Source organism: Ctenocephalides felis, unplaced genomic scaffold (genome assembly GCF_003426905.1).
Source record: "Ctenocephalides felis isolate EL2017-DRISC unplaced genomic scaffold, ASM342690v1 CF-g0.4_SCAFFOLD_01492, whole genome shotgun sequence".
Classification (NCBI taxonomy): domain Eukaryota; kingdom Metazoa; phylum Arthropoda; class Insecta; order Siphonaptera; family Pulicidae; genus Ctenocephalides; species Ctenocephalides felis.
Genome location: NW_020537646.1, coordinates 36,231,676 through 36,252,833, shown reverse-complemented (window position 1 = coordinate 36,252,833; position 21,158 = coordinate 36,231,676). Strand labels below are relative to the sequence as shown.

Here is a 21,158-nt window from a genome sequence, read left to right as displayed (position 1 = left end):
AAAAACTGAGTTACCGTTTTCGGCGCTTTTTGCCCCGTATCTTCAAAACGGCTAGACCTGACTTCGCCAAAAACTAATCAGCACGTCTCCTTATCAATACAAATCGAATGTTTTTTGAATTATTCAAATCGGTTGATCGGTGTTCCCGAAATCGTCGACGAAAATTTGTATCCGCACATACATACACACCGCACACACACACACAAACACACACACACACATACATCCATTTTTTCTAAGGTATGCCAAAATATTCAGAAACCTTTGAAACGTCGAGAAATGCAAAAATTTTCATTTTCGATTTTTTTTGCGATTACTATAACTTGCCCTACGGAAAGTTAATTAATGATCACAAATCATTAGCTTTTAAAAGAGATTAGTTTTAAATAGAATGCACAAATTCGAAAAAAATAATTAACACAAAGATGATTAAAATTTGTAAGTTAAACTTCGAGCTATTTATTGTCATAAAACTCACCGAGATATGATTTGGATTGATATCCATAACACAGCAAAAATTAGCAAAAAAAATTGGTATAATGGAATTTTTATAAAGTTATTGTATTTGAAATTTCTTATATATAATTATACTTTGTACAAATTATATAATTAACTCCCTCTGAAATCATGAATCCTTTATACTTATGCGATTGGGTGTTGGCGGTATAGGAAATGTTTCCTAATAAAAATCGTACTGAAATCGTTTAGAATTCCTAAAAAGCCGAAGTCAATTGCATACAACCTTGCATACAACAAAAAAACATGCAATTTCGATTTAACCGCCCGTACGCTCTTTTATATAATCGAATAAAAGAATACACGACCAAAAAGTAACTGAAAAAATACATTTGCACAAACGATAAAATGGAAAAGAATGAAAAAGCTTAAATGCGGGATATATATATGTATATACGTACAATACGAAACTGCTACCGATATGCAAGAAACAATTCAAAAATTTGAAATAATTTAAATGTTATTTACTTTATCACAATGAAGTTTCATAAAAAAATATCAAATCATGTCTTTAAATGCCATGCTTATTTAAGAATATGTAATTCAATAACAATTATTTGAGCCTAGATTATTGATTGATAAGTCAAACTTGTTCAGATAATGTGCCGTTTATAACTTTTTAGGAATTTTTAATGAGAAGATCAAATTAGTATTCGAAGTATCAGAAAACTTAAAATTGCATTATATTTGAATATGTTATGGAACATGTATCGTAAAATACTTTCAAGTATAAACAACATATAAAATGTGTTAAAATGCAATCCACACTCCCTCTAATGATTAGAGTATAATCACATTTATATTATAAATATAGAGCAATTATAATTTCATACCTTCATACATATATAAACATACTAAGCAACATATAATATATTAATATTCAAAACTTACTGTAAGTTTTTATGATCCGAGTTCACTACACGGGAACTTCTGCAAAGAAATAAAACATTTATTATCACAAATTAACAAATTTTTATATTGCAACTAATATTATTGCAAAAGATATTTTCAACGTGATATTACAAAGATAAATTTTATATTAATAACTAATAATAAGTGCATTTGCTTCGAGTTCAAAAATCTATCTCTAATATGTGCTAGATGACAAGAACTTCAGTGTTCTTTCAAAATGTTTCCAATATAATGAGAAAGTGCAGCAATAACAAAAATATTGTAAATAAATCTACTAAAAACTTTACAAAAAAAATTTGAACGAAATATGTAGAAATTAATCATTTTATCTGTAGTATCTAAAATGCTTATGATTATTACTGATACAAAAAAATTTAGATTTTGAAAATTAATAATTATTTTATAGAATCATGAATCAATTCATCATCTCTGTTGGAGAATGTTGGTAAAACGCCATGGAGTTATTAAGGTAATAAACATAGGTAATTATTATATATCAATTGAACACATGAGAAAATTTTATTTCCAAGTTTGGTCTGATTCACTTGTATGATTACTTACATTAATCGGTTACATTCATATATTATTATATTATATTATAATATCAAGAGATATTTTATTCCGCAAACTGAGCACTCTGTGCCCTCATTGACTATGACATATTTCGTTTTTGCAAACCAAATAAAAGCTGAATTGATCAAATCAAGACAAGTACATATATGTAATCTAAAAATAAATCATTTTTGAAATTATCTACAACTAATAGTACAATAAAAATAATAATACAATGTCTCATATTTTTTGCATATGCAAAGAATGACTAAACTAAAGAATGAATAAAAAAATTAGTTTTTTAAACAAATATTGTATTAAAAATATTCTACAAATAACGCAACAAAAAATAACGTTGCTTTTACATTCTCTTAAGGAATTGGATAATTAATCGTAGAGCATGAATTTATATACAACCATCATAAATATAGTTTTTTATTATAATATTTTCTTTGGGCAGTAGCTAATTACATTTGATAGTAACAATACACTAAACATCATTCCTCTATTTTTTCGTTATATCGAATAATACGAAAAAGTTAAATTATAATAAAACTCATGCCATATTGCACCATATTATAGAAGTAAGAGCATAGACGAGTCTTTTGTGAACATTTCAAATTTCATAATGGGACGACATGAGGTGCCAGTGATTCTATTCCGAAATCAAGGGTAACAATTGGATCTAAAACTGTCATGCGATTCTAACAAAGGCCTAGAATGCCCTCGGATATGCTCTATGCTCTCTGAGTAGGGGTGCATAAACATATATTTTTTATTAAGCTTTTTTATATCAAAATAACTGCAACGTTAAATATGGGCGAAGGGAACTAAATCGATATTTGGCTTTATCGATAGAAACTGACAACACAAAAATACAGATGTATGTATATGCTATGTTCATGTAATTAGAATTAAAATTAAAACATATACGACACAAAAATTTGATAACTATATCTTTGTAACAAGCAAATGATTAAAGGAGATTGTATGTGATTTTTACATATAAAAGTTTTTTCAGTATTTTTTGTCATAATCAATAAAACCTAAGTGTAGTTTTTACACTTCGATCCTGAAATGTGACTTCATTGAAATTGAAATAAAACAACACCTAATAAGGATACAAAGACTGTTCAAGAGAATGACGAAATGAAATATATTTGATGACAAGATAAAATAATGTTTATCCTTGTATATTTTATAGATATAATAAATTGTTTAAATTTATTCTTTATTCTTCATCATAGTTTTATGATCCGATATGCAATGACAAATATTTACCATATTTTCACCATCAATCGTCAGTAAGTGAACGACTGTTACATGTAAACAATATCGACTCTTCACTCGATACTTGTCAACTGGCAACTTTTCACAGTTTACAAGCACTCCAATATATTTCACTTGCATGTCACACCTTCAGAGTAAACGATAAGCCATAAACAAAACTTTAATTTACGAAAATATGAGTCCAGCAATGTAAACTACGAAAGAAAGTACATGGGAATTTAGAGCATAAAGCACTTGTAAAAATAATCTCACTGGAAACAACATTTTTCCAAAGTATACACTAAGCAAAAAAAGTTCATTAAACAATGAAGAATATAAATATACAAAAATGTACTTTTAGAACTTGTTGAGTTTTGAAATTTGATATGTCATTAAAATAGTGCATTTGAGATTAAAATAGATAAAGGGTGAAAGAAAATATTGTTAAATAAGAAAAATCGAAATATATAAATTTAGATCAGATAAGATCATCAAGCAAATTAATATAGATTGATGATCTTTTCAAAGATAGGTAAATATTACTGTGTCTGAGTTTTGCTTTAACCAATGGGCTCTCTCTGTGCATAAAATTTTTAACCACCCAAATCAGTTCAGCCGTTCTCACTAAACCGTGACAAAGTGATATGTGAGTACTACATTTGCACACCAACTATTTACCATACAAATATATATTTTTTCGAGTTTCTACAATATTTCAATAATTTGCCTAAAAATGGTTTAACAAACGAGCTTAATATAAAAAATATAATAAAAGGAAATTTTAAACATAATAAAAAAAAGAAAATTGTTTCAATAGAGAAAATTGAAAAAGCCTTGATAAATTTGTTCATTTAATTACAGTTTTGTGTCGAATATAGAATAGAATCCTCATTTAGACAGAAAACTTACTTGGAAAATTCACATAAAATGAAAAAGCAGGAAATAATGTTCAAAATGAAATAATTCAATTGGCTAATGAGTAAAAAGTCTAAGCTCTCCTTGAAAATAAATTGCTGCTATAAAAAAACAATCTTCAAACCAATCTGACCTACGGAATTGAGCTCTAGGGCTGTGCTTACAAATCGAATATAGCTATAATGCAGATTGCAGAGGACACAGTCAAAAATTCTACAAACAATACTTAATTCTCCGTGGTATGTGACAAATGAAACCATTCACAGCGATCTTAACATAAAAACGGTGCAATTAACGTTCAAAAACTGGACTCATCAATAGTTGACATTACTCATCCTTTTGGCATAAGGAGATTGAAATGACACTGGCCTTTAGACTTAGTCTTAGATTAGCTCTAATAAAATATTATCATATTAATTGTTAAACTAAGAAGATCTTATTGGAGTTCTTCTTAGACATCGCTCTTAAATATTGTCAATTTAGCTCATAGGAATCTTTATGTATTTCTGATTGCTAAATAAAACAAAGTTAAAAAAAAAATTTAGAATATAATCTAATATAATAATGTAGCAAAAAGTTAGTTAAATCAATATTAAAATAGAATGAGAAATATCAAAATAGTTATTAAGACAAAAATTGTGTATCACTTTTATAACTTTATTAAAATAATCATCATTTGCTATACACAGATACGACTGCCTTCAAATCAACAATCGTTTGACTAATAACTTTTACGATAAAAAAATATTTTTCAATATAAAACATCAAAAAAGATGTGAATATAGCATATTTATTGAAACGTGTAAGTAGAAATATTCATGCTAGAACTTCTGCTGTTATAGCAATAATTTTAATTATAAGATTTATAGATAGATTTATGTTATATATATATATATATATATATATATATTATACCTTAGACTTTACTCAGGCCAAAAGCTTGTTAATAGAATTAAAAACATAATCTATCTTAACTACGTATGCCCACCCTTTGAAATAACATGACGCACCCATCCGCTTTTGGCCCCAAAGAACATATGAGAGGGTAAAATTGGGGGAATTCATACGTTATGTGATCGAAAACAAGCAATCGCATTGAGTGCTAGATGTTTACTAAAGCTTTTTTCATTTTCCATACAATGCGGTAGATGGCCTTTGATATGATCGACTGATCTTTTATTAAAAAAGGAACGATGATTATTTCCTGTATTGATATTAATTATTAGGTTATTTTGTCAAAAAGCACAATGCCATACAATTTTTTCACTCGATTACAATATTTGTAGTTCCACTAACTTCGTTTGTTTTACCGCAAACACATATTATACACATGTAATCGATCAGTTAGTAAACTGAAACTACCTTTGAGCACGCAATGTGCATTAATGTAACCTATATAATAAATGGTCATTTATCCGAAATTTAAATACAGGTATTATTAATGTACTTTCACTACTCTAAGTAATTAGAAACATAAATAAAATGAATATTAATTACCTCGATGTGGTAAATAAATATATTTTTATAACACTGCGACATGCATATGACATGCAATAAAACCCCTAATGAGGTAGGTCATATGAAACAAGGCCACAAAATATATAATCGTTGATAGTAGAAAAATATAAAATACAAAATAAAAATTTGCTGTTTTGGACAATAACTTCAAGTAGATGAAAATTTATATATCATTATAAATATATACATTTATATATTATATTACAACAAATTAAATTAAACTTGTTATTAGTAAGTTGGTGAAGACGAAAGATATTGAAATAACTCAAAATATATTGTATTAAACGATAATCATGTAATCTTTCCTCTTAAATGCTGTTTTTATTTTTTTACTTCTGACATTTATTTTTGCGAATAGTCAAATTTCAACGCCCAAAAAATCGAAAGAATATATATACATGTATCTTATTTTTAAATTACTGAATGTGTGGACAAATAAATGTTTGAAATTTTATTTCAGTATTTTAAGTTTCATCTGTTCTCTAGATTTAGCTTCTTAACAGCAAATATAATTAATTATACTCGATGTAACAAGGTTTTCAAATTATTATATATATAATACATAGATTGCTAACTTTGAAGTAGGTATTAATAAAAATTAAACCTATTATCCACATAAACGAAAGCGTTTAATTTATTATTTGTATAAATGTCATACAAACTTTATATTTAATAAGTTTATAATATCGTAAGTAAACACATTTGTTGTGCATTTATCTACTTTGCAGCTCGTTCTGTTCAAGAACAAGTTTAAAGGATATACAAGCACCAAGCTACTATGAAATGGTGGTATTATCTATTCTAATAAAATAGTTTGAGTTACGTTAAGACGACAAGGATTTTATCTATAATAAAATCAAGTGCCAATAAGTATATTTACGCAATGGATGTATTCAAGTATTTTAAAATTAGATAAGCTCTAAAATACCATCCTTGAAAGATAAATCTATATTCAAAATTGAATAAAATCATTTGATTTATTCGTGGTATGGTAAAAATTTAATATATTCAAAATGTCATACAAACTTTTAGATTTAATCAGTATATAATATTGTGAGTAAACACATTTAATATGCAATTACTCTTTTGCAGCTCGTCCTGTTTATTATCGAATTACTTCGTTTATTATCGAGAACTAAAATAAAATTAATTAAGATCAAATAATCTTGTATAAATAATTTTCGAATATACTATTATATACAAATGAAATGCATTAGCTTTGTGAACCAAGCCAAACCACATCGAAATCTCAGTGAATAAGAAACAAAATCATGTAGTTGGTTTGGTTGGTATTTTTAGATAAATCAATCAAATAAAATAGATCAGAATTGACAAGTTGCAAAGAAATTGAGATCTATATAATGTGTTACATTCTTATTTGATAGCTCCTAGCAAAATACTGAAGGTCCTGTAATGTTGTGCTGCATCCCACATACAATCTTGCCCTAGCTCTATCTAATTTCATTAACATCGCAGTTTGTAAAAATCAGGATGATAATACTATAAACAAACAAATAACTAGCGTAAATTCGAATAGATTTAAAATAATATAATTCATTGACCAATTAGTTATTTTGGACTATAAACGATATTCGTGAATTTAGGGTCAATAGGCATCAATAAATGGAATCTAAAACCATCATGTAAAAAATATAATATAAATTAATTAATAATATAAATTGTCAGAATTTTAAATAATTTTCAAGTGCTAAATATTCATTAACAATTGTGAATTCAAATTTTTTGCACATGTGCCTTAAGATAAGGTGACCAAATTTTTTTTAAGTCCAAACCAAGACAGTAACTTTTAGTTTTTCTAATCCAGAGAGGGGGTGGTGATACTAAACTTAGCTTTCTTTAAATAAATCCTTTTTTTTAATTAAAATTGCTTACTTTTAGTAAAAACTTTATTCAATTGTTATATTATATTTTATATTTTTGGATCTATGTTTTCTCGCTTTCAAACATTTTATAAAATTCTGTTAATTTTTTTTTTCAAAATCATCTTAAAAAAAATAGCACTTATGCCAGGCATTCAAAAGTTTGGTTTGTTAATTTATAATTATGATATAGTCATTCACGTTTTATATAACATTTTCAAATATTCGATGAGTAGTTGTAATTTTATTGTCAAGTAATTCGGAAAATTCAATTTAAATCTATAGTTTTCGAAAACCCGAGATAAAAAATTCTAAATCCGGAAAAATATTGCTTCCGGCACCGGGTATGGTCACCTGCTTACTCAAAAGGGCAATGCGATACCACTTGCTAAATTCATTTTTCAATTATAATCAATATATTAATAATATTTTATGTGCTGAATTTTTTTTCGAAAATCTTAACTAGCGCACTGATTATATGTCCTGATGCAAACTATTTGCAAGCATCTCATATGCGGTGCTATAAACTGGGACTAGTTTTCGAATAGTCGCCGTTAAGGAGCCCTTCTTTACGATCAACCCATGCTAATAATAATTGACTATCTCATAATTCTGATGTTACGAGCACTTTCATATTAAAATTGTTCAGATAAAAAACAACGAAATGAGTTTATAACTACATACAATATACTATACCAGAGTAAGTTTGTTAGAGAGCCCACAAGGTAAGTTTGAGCTCGCGATAAAATCAATGAGAACAGAAAATAGATTGATTGATTTGTCGTATGTAAATTAGTACGGTTTTCTATAAAAAAATGGATCAAAAATTTCAAGACAAAATACATTTAATTATAATTAAAATAAAATTTTTATTTGAAACGAACCGCCGAAGAATTTAGTATATCATTAAAAAAAATATTGATAAACCTTTCATTCTGAAATCATAATTCTCAATGAAATGAATAAGATTAAACAATCGACTTAAATTGACGGATTATATTATAATTTTATGTACAATTGTATTCTACTCACACTCACAATCGAATCATTAGAGTTTTCTAAGAAAGCTTCTATAAATGAATTGAACGTTGAATATATAAAATCAATAATAAATATGTCTTCTTTAATATGAATAGTGGACATATGACAAATGAATGAATGAATGAATGAATTATATGAATGGATGTTTATTCAAACTCCTCAAAGAACGTATTACTATTTGCCATTTTTACTTAATTTTGAAGTTTATTGTATTGACAATATACAAAAGAATAAACCTCCTGTATATTGCCTAAAAATTATTAATAAAAGAGCAAAGCAAAGATCAAAAATGCCACAACTGTAATAAAATGTTTTATTTATAAAAGCATGGAATATACTAACAATGATAAACATAAAGATTGATTATTTGTTAGAATTTTAATTGAGAGAAAATTGAAATGAATATGTCTCTATAACAAATTATTCCAAATATAAATTACGTTTTATTATCAAACTGAACTAAAGTATAAAATCTGTTACCTATACAATAAATATACAATTACAGAGTAAAATGAGCTGATAAAACCTTACATCATTCGAATGTAATGGGTGTTGTATTTGTCCGCAACGAAAGGCAATTCGTTTCATGTTTGAAATTTATTTTCACGGTATGTGAATATGTAATTTAACAATGGAGCAAATGTAACACCATCCATCGCAGATGAATGCCAAACTATTTTAGGCAAAAAATGATGCCAAAACTGTATCGACACCGCAACTTATTATATGTATCAGTAAACGTAAGCTTAAATCCTTTAAGTTAAAGGTAAAGGTATTGAGCAACAATGAAATATGATATTTTATCAAAAAATATAACAATATATAGTACATGTATTTTATGAAAATCTATATCAGTTTAATGTAAATGATAGGACAATATAAAAATGAAATAGTTTAAAAGCACATATTTACTTATTCTAACAATAAGTAAAAATAAACGAGCAAGTTTAGAATAAGCAATCGTATAAATATAACATCTAATGTTCAACTATTATTTACAATAATAATTGAAAGATCAATATTAGAGAGATTGGGTCATCACCAAGTAGCACTGTCATAAGTGAATTTACTTATAACAGTGCTACTTATTTCTATTTTCTATTTTAATCCATTTTTCAAATAAAGATGTTTATACCGATCTCGATTTTGTTTTGAGCAATAAAACTCTGCATAATGATCTGAATGTGCTGTATATTAAAGACTTTATAAGAACAAGATCCAGTAATTAAAAAATCACGCCAATACACACGTTGTTCAACAAACAGTTATGGAAAGTTTACATAGTCATATGAAAAAGCTTCTAATTACTACGGAAGCAGGCGATTCTAAAACCATATAATTCCCAAACTCTACGATTTTCAAAAGTAACGACTAATTTGCATATAAGTAGTAGTAATATGAAATTGAGAAAAAAAAAGTCATAAATAAGGTTATTTTACTAATTGATGAGTCAAGAATATTTATGCCCATTGGTCTATTGATTAGTAAGGCTGCTTCTGTTAAAGTCTTCAAAACTTTTAATTAAAACTAATGCAAGTAGATCTAATAGGCTAGGCAGAATGCCTTCTTTCAATTAAATTACAACTAGAAAAAGGTAGCAACATTCTTACATGACGTCATCTAATATCTCAGAAAAAAATAAACGAGTTTAATCCTAATTTGAGTTGTAGTATTTATCTCCATCAATCAACGCCGAGGCATGGCTCGTTAGCGCCGTAAATGTGAAATGCGAAGATTACAGATCAGACCAGGAGTGTTAAAAGACTACGTACAAGTTTTTTGTCTACCAGAATTACTTCCATATCAGATTTCCATATCATAAATGATAAAGAATTTGTAATATACAAGATTACTATCAATTTCCATATAGATGAAAAGGATATCTTTTTAAAATTGAACACCTGTAGTTGATCCATAATTCCTACCTTTCAACTATAATATTTAATACATTTTGAATAACAATAAATTAACACTAAGTAAATAAATAAAAAGTAACCACAAGGTCGTTTTTTTATTTCATCACATTATTTGTGATCAACTGTTCGATGTCATCAAGTAAATTTGTAGGCTTATGTTACCACGGAGATCTAAACACAAGAGTTCAAAAAGTTTCAAGAGTTAAATTCAAATGAGTTAAATTCCTGATAAATTGTACAATTCAGAAAAACAACACCTCTTTATGAGGTTCGAAAAGTGGCAGATTGCAGATACGAGAGCCAGCTAAAAAACACTGACATTCGTTATGTTGAATGAAAAATAGACTAACAGACTTTAACAATTAGTAAGGCATAAACTGTTATTAGACACATTGAACAAGCATGTGTATCTATATAGTTCATTAATAATTAAATTTATTTATTTTATATAGTAGACAAAATTGTTTTGTCACATTTTTTATGCAATGAAATGTTATGATGTTAAATGTAATGTTTATCCGCCATTTTTATGTTAATGTTAACTATGTAAAAAAAAAACTCTCTTGCCATTCGGATCGCAAAACAAGTAACCTTTAAATAAATATATTATTATTATATTATTATTATATTATTATTAAATAAATATTATATTATTATAAGTCATAAACAAATTATATTGATTTGCAATATAAACGAGGGCAGCCAAGCAAAATTTAGGTTTTTTTTATTTATATATCTTCTAGTTTTAACGAAAACCAAATAACTTTAATTGTTATAGCAGATAAATAGAACAAAAACAATTAATTAAAATTTTATTTTTGTCGAAAATAATACATTTTCTTGCATACCTTTATATTTCTTCAATACATATGTTAGTTTCCCAAATTCAGAAAAATTAAATCTATTTAAAATCTATATATGGAAAGTAAGAATCAGTTATTGCAATTACTGTTAAAACTAATTAGCATTTTAAAGATAAATAATACGAATACTCGTATATTCTTTTTTTTTTAAACGAATTGATTTTGCATCACTTCCCAATATGATACGAACCCTAAGTTTTGATCTTTGATATTACTAGTATCTAAAAATCTAAAGCAAAAATACACAGAGAAGGTTTATCATCAATTCCTGTGTCCTTTTTGTGTAAAATTGATAGTTGGCACTTTATTCGTGCAGTTCTTTTTCGTTGAATAGATTCTTATCTTATTTTTACTGTTAGTATTTTTGTCACGCCACTTATAAGACATTGTGTGCAAGATTCTCATATCCGTTTCTGGAACTATAGAAAATGCATTATTTATATTTGTATTTAAATTTTATAAAGGTAATACGTGACGAAATTCCCATGATAATGCAATAGTTATTATTTAACTGTAATTAGCTAGGAATTTATTACAAATTAGTTGTAAGTATCGCGCGTTAAATGTTTTCAAAGACAATATTAATCACATATTTTAACACAATATTTTTCATTTTGTTTTATATTGTTTATATTCCTCGGTTCTATTTCATAATATAGTTTTACACTTTTTCATATATAATTATGAGAAGTAAAAATTTTCGAATCATATATTTTCTAGTGCTTATTAGATATAATAATATCAAATTTTTTGTAATTAGTAATACAAATAACCTATTAAACAACTTTTTGATATGACCTAATATAAATTTTATGCGTAAACTATTAATTTTTTCTTTTGTTAATTACTCTTACAAAAAGCGAAATAGAACAAACAATACACAAATAATGTTTAAATATCAAGTTACATTTAGGCTACCTTACTGATATGAATGCTTATGAAAATTGTATTTGCTCGTAATTTTTTATTAACATGAATAATTTTATATTTTTTCATTATTGCAATCCTCAAACTCGAAAAAATTCTGATATGCCCTAACAACAAAGTTAAACATGAAAAAAAGGAAAGAAATATATTTTTTTACCCACGAACATTAAGGTCGTTTTTCCATGAGACGATTCAGCATTGTCCGATATAATCCAATTACATTGATGTGTAATGAAAATAGGATAAGACTTATTTAAATAGAATACCGAAGCTATAATATAGAAAAAAATGTAAAAGCCTTTAAGACGGAGATTAGTGTGAAAAAGCTGATTATAATTATATTAATCTTGTATAACATGGCAAATATAAATTGAGTGACATAGAAATCTAGACCATTATATTATGGAACGATGGTAAATTGTTTGAAACATGGTTGAAAACAATCTTTTTATGCACCAATTATTTATACCCAAATTATAGTCATCCGATGTTTTCAAAATGACCTTCAAAATGGCGTATAAATTATTCAAATACAAGGGTATTAGTCCATTATGTATGGCAATGCGCCCACATCTTGCGCGTCGTGACTTTTATTATGTACTCGCCAACCGTCAGAATGGGCTGGCTTTTTACATATACTTTCTGAACAGTTAAAAGAATACACCCTCAAAATTTGAGCCTTGTGCGAGCAAGTTATGAAAATTTTTTTTTTTTACATTTTCACAAATTGAAGGGATGATGACGCAATCGCGGAATGACTGCCAGACTGGTACTTTCTTAATGGGTCGATAATAAAATATCATTAAAAAAATTCTAGCTTTGAGAAAATAGGTTAGTCCAATAGTTCTTAGACTATAAGTGCTCAGAGTAAGCGAAGCCAAATAAAAATTATAAAAAAAAACATAGAAAATTATGAATTTAATACAAATTAAAAGAATAAATGTAATACAAATAATAAACATTAAATACTCAAATAATAACTTAGCCTTATGGTTGAATTCAAAAAGTTTACATACGTGATATTGTAAGCTATTGAAGCATTGTAAGCTATCAATCGATGAGGTAAGTATCTATAGAATATATAAAATGATAATGATTCGATAGCTTAAAAATGGATTTCAATTCCATAAGAAGGCAAAATAGCACTATTTTAAATATTATGATTCTTTTATATGATTGAAAATCATTCACAAATACAATTATTCCAAGCATATTTTCTCAAAAAAGTCAAAACTCAGACTTCAAAATCATTCAATTTTGAACTTAATTCGCGCATACCCGGAAGCTAATATGGCCTCAACATTATAAAAGTGTGCTTTGAAATTTTTCATAATTATTTGTCTAAATGCGGCCATTTTTCTTCTATAAAATAAATTACGAAAACGCATACTATTAAATCTCTATATACTAATTATTGGACATATCGAAAGCGTGGCTGATTCTAATATAATATAAATAAAATACATACATGCCTTATAACAAACTGTGCAAATCCAACAATTTTCTCTGATATATGTCATAAATATTATTTCAGAATATGATAAAATAATCAGAAAAAGTATTTAACGCAAAGAAACATAAATATATAAAAAATATTTTCAATTTGTAGTTTTCGAGATTTAAATCACAACTGCGGTTATTTCAGAGCGAATTAAAAGTTTGTAAAAACTCCACACTTGTGCCTTCCTCACAGATTTTGCAATCCATGTAATAAACGTATTTACCGTGAAAGTTTGTCACGTTCTGATTTCCAGACTATAATTTTATCAGATGTGACGAACTGATACACATACATCGCATTGCATGTGATTATTAAATTCTAATTAGATTGAGATGAGAGTACTGCGGCGCCCGAATGTCGGTAGCACTAACGCTGTCGGGAAAGTGCAAACTCATTGTACTATGAAATAAGAATATTTATCATTCAATTCTAGATCAAGACAAAAAAATACATTACAAAAATGTGTTTAACACATTTTTTCCCTCACATGCACTTTTCTTCTTAGATTTCAACTCAAAAATAACACTTTGCGAGCGAACTTACCCTCGGGTAATGTTATGACATTTAAATTTCTTTTCAGTGCGACTGTGTAATTGAAATATTTATTTCTGGTATTAAAAATATAGCAATAGCAAATTGGAAATTCACACTCAATTCTCCTTGCATTTACTTAAAACCATTAGAACCTATACGCTAAGGTATCGGTATAAGACAAATAATCGTTTTCATAAAAAATTATTACTTTGGAATGTAATAATTCAATTCAGACTTATTTGTTTTGAAAAAGCATCATTTTTTGCACTTCATTTGGTAAAAAATACTTAACAAATAACATGTATTAAAATATGATTTTTTTTTAAAAAAAATCTCAATGTTTAATTTTAAGGATAAGGCTTAAAGTTAAAGTTGAGGAATATTAAATTAATTTCAAATTATTATAAAATCTGCTCATTTTAAAATACTGTTTTATCAAAATTATTATTACGCAATAATCAACAATACATTATAGACTAATTTTTCATTTAATAGCAATCTCATTTTTTTAATCATATTATTATATATCATAAATCACGTACTTTATTTCATTCAAATATTTTCACGATTGACGTTTGAAGTCTTGAAGAATTTTTGACACATAGCGAGTTTTCGTTTAAAAGTTTATATACCAATATAAAAGTTTATATACCTTTTTTTTCAACCAAAAAACCTAACTATACACTCACAAGAGCTGGTATATTTTTAAGCATTGAAAAAATGAAACAAGTCCATATTTCTATGTTGTCCCACGGGAAACCCCCCAAACGCAATAATGGCAAAATCCATGAATGGATTCGGACGTCCTTTGTTGCCGCCTTTGCGTAACGCCCTTAGATAAAACACGTGCGCGAATAGGGGCGATTTAACGTCAATAAATCCATTTATTGGAGAAATACGAATATCCCCGCATTTATAATATTTTGCTTTTGTAGAATAATTGAGAACGTACTGTTTAATACAATAATCTGTAGTTGAATTTTTAATTAAATCCCACTACATGGGCAAAACTTTCAACAAGACCACAATTTTTTATTCGGTTGTATTATTGTATTATTCAGTTTAAGAAAATTTCGAGAAAATTCAATAGCCGCAAATAGCTATCATAAATATGAATTAAATTATTAGTTTAGAGTCAAAATACAAAAATAGGTTTGAAGTTATTCAAATAAAACTTCTTTCGGCGGCGACTAGGGTGTAAATCCGTACAAATGCAACGGAAGTGCTTTACGGCCGAGTCGAGTGCCAATAATTCGCCATTCGCTCTCGATGAAATCATTTCTATACGATCGATTGTGATTAGACGTCGTGTATGTGAATAGAGATCTGTCGTTGTATGAGTACCGGAATCAACGTTGTATGCGTACCGATATCAACAAGAAAACCGACATAGATAAATGAACTTTTAAAGTTACATCGTAGTACAAATCTTGATTTAATGAAAATGCTGAATCAGAAGAATCTTTTACCCTGTTTCATGAAAATAATAAAACAATTAAACATTTGTGTCGTGACTAAACGTAAGTTTATTGATTAGAATTATTTCTATATTATTCGTGTTTCTATAATCTTTGAAGTTATTAAAATGAAAAATATTTTTAGGCAAGACAGATATTACAGCTGTTCAATAAATGAAATCGCCAGTGAAAAAGGAAAAAATACAAGCAGTCAATAATGTATGTTAATTTTAATTACATGAAGTTCTTCAAACACAATTACATGATGAGTGAAAACAATATTTGTTTAGGCGTTGTTTAACATAATCCACTGTGTGAACAAATATTATAGAATTTATTAATCAGCAATTACTTCATTTCTCTAATGAAGGTTCATTTCTAAATGCTAATTACAATGACAAACCGATCATGTCATATTTGAAGTATGATTTTAATTACATTATTGTTTTTAAATATTATACATATTTTTATATATAATTTATAATTATATAAATGTGTATAATGGTTGATACTAATAAATGTGTGCATCACGAGTGTTACCACATTACTAATAAACAAAAACTAATAAACAAAACTGTTTATAATGTATTAATTTTACTTAAATGCCATCTTATACAGTAGCAAATAAGTTTCACTTCAATCGCGTGAACATTACGCGCACTCATTTATTAAAAGTTCGATATTTTACATTCATTAATTGACGAAAAACTATTATAAATTCTAATTATTATATTTTTCAGTTTTTCAAATATGAATTATGATAATTCCTTAAAATTGTTCTATTTTATTAAACTTTGTATTTACTACCTATAAAAGAGGGTTTAACCACCTATGCTATGACTGGGAAACAACCTTTCAGGGGAAGAAAATCTATAAAATCTATACATTCACAGTTAATAATACATTACAATGCATTTAATGTGTGCGTTATGGAATTCAATCTATTTTATCGTCATTTAATCTCAGACCATATAGTATGTATTGTGTATTGTATATTACGAGTTTCCAAAACGCATTATTCGTCAACGTAAACACTTTGAGTAGTAAATCATAAAGGATGCACACGGAGCTTATTTAACGACTCATAAGCCTTATATGCAACTATATCCGCATATAAATAACCGAAGAGCTGTCGCGCATATTGAAATTACTAAATATTTTTCTTCAAGCATGATGTGATATTGCAGTCAAAATCGATTGTGTTGCACATTGAAACCGAGCTGAATGCTACATTAAATGTTATACATTTCTTGTGTAGGCAAAACCAACAGGCAAACACTTCATACTAGATTAATTCATGTCAATTAATTAACCGTATATTTCAATCACTCACAATATATACTAGTGGGGTGCATAACATCGTGCCTTAAGCCAAATTGCTGGAACCTCCCGTACCTTAATTAAAAACTTGGTACGAAATCCAGAAAAAATACACAAAAATGTGTACACATTATTAAAATCTCTATAAAATATCTGATAATTTGATGTACAATATGTCCAATAAACATTTTTGACTGCCAAATGACATTTTTCAACTTATTTTTATTGAGAGTCCATAACCGCTGGAACTGCCTTACCAAAAATTTAATCAATTCTTCATCCTTCAATACAAGTAAAATGTATTTCGAATTATTAAAATCGACGCTCCGTTCTCTACAAACTGAGTTACCGATTTTGGCACTTTTTGCCCCGTATCTTCGGAACGGCTAGACCTGCCTTCGCCAAAAACTAATCAGCACGCCTCATTATCAATACGAATCGAATGTTTTTTTTTGAATTATTCAAATCGGTTATTTCATACTGTCAAAAATGTCGAGGACATTTTTTTGAACCATATACGTAAATTTTAAAATTAAAAATACATTCCAATTATAAAAGTGTATAACGCTCAAGGGCTTTAACTGTGATTGAAATATCAGTTTATACCTTTATTTCAATATAAATACCATTTGCATTTAAATTGAAATTTTTGAAGTTGTCAAGATGTTAAGATTATTATTTTTAGGCTATAATTGTATAAAATAGTGGTTGAGTGGCATTACACCTAAAGCTTAAACAGTATAAATTTCGAAATGTCGAAATACTACACCTAATCAATAATAATTAAGATTTAGCTATTTAAATAACATTTTCTACTGTTCTTTTTGAAAATTACATTCCTACATTTTTTTCGTTTAATACGTAATGCATTAAATTCAGGCAGAAGATAGGTTACAAAAAATCCTTGTAATTCAAAAATTCATCATTATATGGAAAAACCGTGCTATACATAATCACTATAGAAAGCCTTTTATCAGTTTTGAAACACATTGAATGAAAAATAAATATAAATAAATTAAATCGAACGCAATTAATAAATTATAATATAAGTATATTAATTTATTTCAATAATAGAAAAATTACTCTGCTATTTGCTCATCTTGAATTAATGTACGCTATTAATTATATATACACACTAATTGAGTTTTAAAAAACAATAATGCCCTATGTTTCAAATAAACTAACAATGAAATTCTTGTAAATGGGGTGTGTATGCTTACGTAACAAAGAAGTAAAATGTTGTAAGTAAAAGTTTATTTAATTTTGTAAAATAAACCAATATTTTTATCCAACTCCTCTCGAAAATTTATTCTGTGATTGACGAATATACCTCATAAGCTCGACTCGGACGACACAAGCGTTCGATGTGAGCGCCACTTCTAACTTAAGGCAGCACTGATTATCAGCTCTAAGCAAATTATTTCAATTATACTTCTAATTATAAGTAATAAGAGTTAAATAAAATAAGTAGAAAATATAAAAAAATCAATTAACAAGAATATGAAGTGAAGAGGATCCAGAAAAAATTACAACCTTTGACAATGATAGATGCATGAATACCGAAGAAAGCTTTAATGGTATGTCTCTATATTCATAATACTATCATTAGTAAAATCAAAACCAAGCTAACCGTATATTTTAACATTTGAATTCTTAATTATACACTATAATTTCTAATTAATTATATTTGATAAAATACACCATAATTCTTGTAAGCTGTTAAGTGATGTGCGATAAATGAGGTCTAGTCAGAATGAATTTTAGCACTTCAATGCCGATATGTATGCAAATCATATAAACACCGGATGAAATCAATCAAGATTCGATTAAATTATATTTCAAACCGTGTCAAATGTCACCTAGGTCTCAGAGCTCGCGAAAGACGACGCGTGTAACGGTTACACGACGCGTGCGAATGTAAAAATTTAATATGCATAAATAGTAGTGTTTTTTATGTAATTATATAAATATGATGCCGCAAAAGTAGACAGAAGAGTCGGTAAAAAATTCATGAATTTATAAATGAACTCAATAATTAATTACTAAAGTTCGTGTTCATTTCAAAAGCAATCATGTTATGAATAAATAGAACTTTATTCTTTATCTTAGATAGTCTGGAAATTCCAGATGTCAAATGAACTTTTAATTATTAACTTCACGAAGAAGAAGTTTATGTTTTCGCGACAAAATCCGATTCGCAAATTTGATGTTTTCTCGACGTTTCAAGTCATTCTGAATCGAATGAGACCATATTTGGAAGAAGTATATGTAAGCGTATGTATGTATGGATGTATGTAGCTGATTTTTGACCCTTCGTCGACGATTTCTCGAAAACGGCTGAACCGATTTAAAAAAATTCAAAGCTATTCGTTTCTCACAAACATTTTTCGGTCGTGTTTAAGCCAAAAACCCTGTCAATCGTGCTAGCTAATACGTTTTGGACAAAGATCGGCTAAGCCATTTCTTCGTATTTGATTGTTGAAAAAAAATACCGATGATTTTAATGGCAATGGCGATAGAGTAAGTACATGGTCTTAATGAACATACTAAAACGTTATAGTCTTACGGAAAGTGGGTTCAATTTGGTGTATGGTTGCGCTTTTAGAAAATACCCCGAGTTTTATTAAAGACGTCAATATGTGTAATAAATCAACTCGGAATTATTATGAATCACTCATGAATTAATATATTGATTTACTATTTTTTGTTATTATTATTTATTATTTATTAAGTCGATTATTTACACATTTCGGAAAGTTTATGCAACTTGCCTTAAGGCAAAATACCACTTACAAGTAGTTCACTTTGGTTTTATTTCATAAATATGTGAAATCACTGAACTAAAACTACAAAATGCGGTAAAATATACAGTTCATAAACTTATGTCTTAACTCTTTCCACTCGGATGCCGCCGCTCCAGCGGCAAAATTCATCTAAATCTCGCAACTCGCGAGTGGTTAAGCAATTTATAATAATTGTAGTAATACAGAATTTTATAAAGAAAAAAAAAATTAAGAATTTGAATTAATATTGGTATGTTTTTTTGATCGACTGCTGAATGATGTGTCTGTAAACAAATATAGATATGAAATTGAAATGTGAGTATAGAAAAGTACACTCTGGCTAATAAAATTGCGATTTATTGCCAATAAACTCGGAACGCAACCAATTAATAGCAAGTAAGCCTATTCGGCTAGAAATCTAAGGCATTCGCAGCAATACATACGAGTATAAATAATAGCAAACGCAACAATGAAGAATGTATATACTTAAAGTATTATATTACAGTATCGGTATCTAAATTGTAACACATGCAGTCTAAAAAAATTGTTACATTTATTTCATGATGCATTATATAAACTTAACTTGTTAGATTCTTAGGGTCGTTCAACAAATAACATTTTTTTTAGTTTCTTATGATTACAATCTGTCTATATAGAAAAACATTAAGTAATTAATTTGATAAATAACATACAATTTTAAAAGCAGAACCCAGTGGTTTAACTAGTGTACTAAATTATGTCTAAAATTATTTTGTTAATTTAAATTACAAATGAATAAGAAAACTTAATTTTAATTATTATATGTATATTATGGTTACAAATAAGATAAGCATGTAATTTTATGTAATGACTTACGTTTCCAGATATTGAAATGCTCGGTAAGCTGGTTTCCGATAGATGAGGAAGCCCTCAACGCGTTCCACCATAGTGAGCCCAAAATATATTACAATACTAGCATTTTACATAAAATGTTGTTTGTTATAAATCACTAATACACAATATAACAAAAAGTAGAACCCTAATAAAGGGCTTCCACTTAAAAATTACAATAATGTGTCTTAAATTATTTATGAATCACTTGTATTACAAATTACTTTTATAAAAACTGTTCATGTTCTATTTATCACTCTGAATTAATTTTCATATTCAATTTCTCACATCATAGTATTAGAAAAATTAACTGTAAACAAATATTCGATAATTATTTCTTGTTTATGTTTTCAATATTTAATTATTCAATAAATATGGCCATAA

The 21,158-nt window shown here is 27.5% G+C and overlaps 1 protein-coding gene across 1 annotated transcript in view; it reads right to left on the bottom strand.

Annotated features, from left to right (window-relative positions):
* LOC113371202 (focal adhesion kinase 1-like) overlaps positions 1-20,822 on the bottom strand; it is a 60,549-nt gene extending 39,727 nt beyond the window's left edge. Inside the window, exons 1-2 of the mRNA XM_026611845.1 lie at positions 20,760-20,822; positions 1,408-1,446 (exon numbers count right to left, since the gene is read on the bottom strand). The gene's annotated coding sequence lies outside the window, so the exon portion shown is untranslated. The remainder of the gene's footprint in view (positions 1-1,407; positions 1,447-20,759) is intronic.
* Positions 20,823-21,158: the final 336 nt, after the last annotated feature.